The sequence below is a fragment of the Mastomys coucha genome, unplaced genomic scaffold (genome assembly GCF_008632895.1).
Source record: "Mastomys coucha isolate ucsf_1 unplaced genomic scaffold, UCSF_Mcou_1 pScaffold15, whole genome shotgun sequence".
Taxonomy (NCBI): Eukaryota; Metazoa; Chordata; class Mammalia; order Rodentia; family Muridae; genus Mastomys; species Mastomys coucha.
The window spans coordinates 113,855,995-113,860,689 of record NW_022196897.1 but is presented as its reverse complement, the minus strand read 5'-3'; the positions used below and the strand labels follow the sequence as shown (position 1 = coordinate 113,860,689).

Sequence of the window (4,695 nt, the reverse complement as noted above, 5' to 3'; positions counted from 1 at the left end):
TCCCTCCCTCCCTGTCTCCCTCCCTCCCTGTCTCCCTCCCTCCCTGTCTCCCCCATGGTGTGTGTGCATGTATGTCTGTGTGTCTCTCTGTGTGTGACATTATGTACACTTGAGGGGGGGCGGGTGGTCGCTCACCACGTGACTCCCTCCTTCTCTTCCTGTCCTCTACTTCCTCTGCCAAGCACCCCAGCCCCACCTTTGCCCTAGCTTCCTCAGTCCCCGCCCCCTGGAAGACTTGAGCAGAGAAGACCCAGATTGTGGCCTGGGGTTATTTACTGAGAAGCCTAGGGAGAAAAGGGACACGGGCTTGTTTATATCCTCTAAGTTTCGAAACTACCAAATCCACCCCTTTCCAGACCTCCATTTGTAGGTCAAAAAAAAAAAAAAAAAAAAAAAAAAAAAAAAAGTAAAGAAGGTTCATTTCAAAAGAAACCAGGAGAAAAGCTGCTTTCTTTGGCAGCAGTTTGTGATCATCACTAATAGGATTGTTTAAGGCAAGGGAAGGTGAAATGGTAGTTTTTTTCTTCTCCCGCCGTCTTGGGAGCCAGGAGGGCAAGCAGTAATTTCAGAGTAAGATGGAAGCCACCATTCCCTTAGCTCACGTGATGTCTTTCTGGGAACCCGGAGACTGAATGAGTTTTGTGTAAACTCCTATAATCACTTTTCCTGCTAAGGTTTTAGAAGACCCTGAGTCTCCCAATTTGCTGTAACTTTAAAGTCACCCGAATTCCTTCAACTTTTACAAAGAAAAAAAAAAAGATTATTTATCCAGATTTAAGCTGAAAAAAAAAAATAAATGAAACAGTTGATGGCACTGGTTGGTTGGTTGTCTGAGGTGGCTTATTTAATTCTTTGCTAAGGTGAAGCCAACTGCTCCCATATAAAATAGACTATGGGGCTGGCGAGATGGCTCAGGGGGTAAGAGCACTGACTGCTATTCCGAAGGTCCTGAGTTCAAATCCCAGCAACCACATGGTGGCTCACAAACATCTGTAATGAGATCTGACGCCCTCTTCTGGTGTGTCTGAGGACAGCTACAGTGTACTTATACATAATAAAAAATAAATCTTTAAAATAAAATAAAATAAAATAGACTATGGCAACCCTTTGGCATCTCTGTAGCCCTGCTTTCAAATAACAAACTGAATGAAGAGTCAGAAAAGGATATAAATGCTTTTAAATTAATAACTGTAATGTATAGGTCATAGAGGGAAAGGGATTCCAAGACAAGGAAAACATAAAGTCTACCTTACAATATCTTACTTCATGTTGCAAGTAAGAAGTCATATTGTGTGTGTGTATGTGTGTGTGTGTGCATGTATGTATGAGCATGTATATGTGTTTGTGTGTGTGTATGTGCATGTGTATGTGTATGCAGTTGGTATAACTTTATTATGCCAAGGGCCATCACACAAGGTTCATACTCTGATTCCTAACTGTGGTCCCAAGTCTATCCCCCCAAGGCTGTTCACCCATTGGACATATCTCAGCCGAAGGTCAGGGTTCAGTCTCCAACAGAAGTCTCTGATTTGAGGGTTAGGGTCCTGGGGAAGGCTCTCCAGCCACAGGGCAGATCATGGTGGCTTCTCTCCTGGTGTGTAAAGCAGGGCAGTGCTTCAGACTCTATTTATATACTGGCCAGTAGGAGTCCTGGGGTTCTAGGATTGTGCCTAATGATCTTGAGTAAATGATGTGACTAAGTTCTGGTTAACAGGTGCAGCCTTGGGTGTAGTGGAATCCTGACTAAGCTATTTTTACATGTCTCAAAGGTATTTTTTAACTATGCTTATTACACTTCATATTTGAACATTCAGTTTATTTTAAGAGGGACAGGGAGATGGCTCTGTGGTTAAAGATGCCTGCTGCCAAGACCAATGGCCTGGATTTGGTGAGTGAGTGTGTGTGTGTGTGTGTGTGTGTGTGTGTGTGTGTGCACGCACTTTTATATTATTTATCACACATAAATCATCATATTGAGATAAACCTAAATCTAAATGCATAGTTTTTTTTTATACATATCAATACTTTATAAATTAACTTCGTGGAAGTCTTTAAAACCATAGAGAACAAGCAACAGGGCACAGAAAAAAGAACAGTGTGGCACATTCAATTCAGCCAATCTTTTTTAAACTTTGTGAGGTTAAAAAATGTTCAACAAATTTGATTTTTCCCTATCCTCTAGTTACCAAAAAGAAAGAAAACTAGATTACTGCAGTGAGGGAACACACAGAGGCAGAATCCCCCGCCTCCCTCAGCGGGGCACGGGGGGCTCTATCAGCTGGCAGAGTGTGTTTTTCTAGTATGTCTTTGCTGGTTGATTTAAACCACTAACTCCAAGTTTTTAATATAGCACTTTCCGTGAGTCACTGGGCGGAAAGCCCATCCCAAGGCAGGCAAGAGTCCAAGACAGAAACAAGCAGATCCAACTACAAGCTGGAAAGCACAGCTACACATTCGTAATTAAGAAAGCTCCAGTCACTCCAAGATTGCCTCCTTCTAGATAAAAGAAGGAAAACGTTATTGAAAACCAGGGTAAGGGAAGGGAACCTCGGAGAAAATGCTGACCAGCGGCAATACTAACAATCGACTCGCTGTCCAGTTGGAGGAGTGGTAATCTGCTTAGCTCTTCAAAAGGAATTCAGCATCCTGTGGACTCAGTGCAGGGCAGGTGCACAGAAATACATGAGACCAGTCCCTTCTGAGAAAGCAGAAGGTGGGATTTGGGCCACAGGAGGCCCTGGTGATCATATTCTTCCTGCGTGGAAAATCACTCAAGGAACAAAACGTGTCCAAGCATTAAGAACAAGCTGTGCTGACTTCCGAATCTGTAGCAAAGCAACGTAGACACTTTCTCCTTCCCTTATAAACTACAAATAACTGCTCTGGAAATCGGTCAACAGACAGCGATAAGAGCTTGAAAGCAGGGAGGAAAAGATGTGCTGGCCAGAAACAACAGGAGTTGAGAAACAGCGCTGTGGTGGATGTATTCCCTGGCATTCCTTCTTCTCTGCCATTCAACCTGGCCTGGCTCAAGAGAGGTTTGCAGTGGGAATCACTAAAAGATGCAGATAAGAGCATCCTCAGAGACATCCTTTTCTCTCTGGCTGAAGTCCGTGCAAGGAGAGAGAGCCCAAACAAAGACCTGGTCAGATCGGCTTCTGCCCCAATTCTTAGGATCCAAGGTAACTTTCAGTCTAACCGGCCAGCAGCAGCAATGCCACCACCACATCTGGTTAGAGTTGGGACATCAACAGGTGACTGTCACCCACAGCAAGCAGCAGGGAAGTCCTGAATCTTCCTGACTGCATTCTGGCCTTAGAAGGCGAGGCCCAGCAGCCACTTTCCACACACCCTCCTCTCCATATTTTCCAGCAGCAGCAACATCACTAAGGAAGCAATAGACAGTTATATTCTAAGAAAAGTATAATGAAATCAAAAAGAACTCTTGAAAAAAAAGAAGAAATATACAGATATGCCAGAGAAAACAGAACACTAGACACAGAAACAACAAACCCAAATCCATAAGGAAATGTCAGACTTAGCCCTGGTAGGTCAATAATTATCATGAAGGTAAACAGTTTAAACATACCCACTTAAAATGCAGAGATTGGCAGCGTAGTTTGAAAAAGACGACCCACCTATATGCTGCTTCCAAGAAACTCATTTCAAATTCACAGACGTGAGTAGCTCACAGCAAAAGAATGGAGGGCTGCACCTTAAAATCGTTAATAAAAAGGAAACATGATGGGCTGTGTTAAATAAAGACATCCTACAGGAAAGTTACTGTGGGTCAAGAGGGATGTTAGAAAACAGTAAGAATCAATCCATCAAGAAGTGTGGCGCACGCCTTTAATCCCAGCACTTGGGAGGCAGAGGCAGGCGGATTTCTGAGTTCAAGGCCAGCCTGGTCTACAGAGTGAGTTCCAGGACAGCCAGGGCTACACAGAGAAACCCTGAACCCTGTCTCAAAAAAAAAAAAAAAAAAAAAAAAAAAGTGATAACTGTTTTGTGAAGCACACACCAAAGGTTCACAGGTATGAAGCGAAAAGTCAACTGAAAGAAGAAATACACACTCCCTAACTATGGTTAGAGCATGGTCTCCATCCATTGGAACTAGAGACAAAATCAGCAAGAACATAAGACCCAGCATCAGCAACTGACAGGTATCTAATCCTACTCTAGCGCATTTTTCTAACATCAGCAGAATACAGAGCCTCCAAAGGCCCATGCAATACTCAGTAAGGTAGAATGCATCTTAGAGCATAAAACAGAGTTCGGATTTCCCAGCACATGGTGGCCCACCTGTAATCCCAGAGTACAGGAGGAAGAGACCTGGGCAAGCTGGCTAGCTAGACTGGCTAATCTGATGAATGTGGTTCATTAAGAGATGTTCTCCCAGTAAATAGAGTAGAGGACTAGCAGAAAACATTCCTGATGACAACCTCTGGCCTCCACAGGTATGCATGTGTGGGTGTATACACACACACACACACACACACACACACACACACACACACACACACGTGCACAAGCACACACTTACTCATATGCACATGCACATACATGTATGTGCGTGTGTACAGAATATGGAATCAAACTAGGATTAAACCAGGATGTCAAGAGAGAAATCTCTCCAAGACTTTTATCATGAAGGGATGTTGGATTTTGTCAAATGCTTTCTCAGCATCTAGTGAG

At 43.5% G+C, this 4,695-nt stretch overlaps 1 long non-coding RNA gene across 4 annotated transcripts in view; it reads left to right on the top strand.

Annotated features, from left to right (window-relative positions):
• The window catches only part of LOC116090897, a 170,691-nt gene that overhangs the window by 117,878 nt on the left and 48,118 nt on the right, over positions 1-4,695 (top strand). The gene's annotated exons all lie outside the window — the stretch shown is intronic.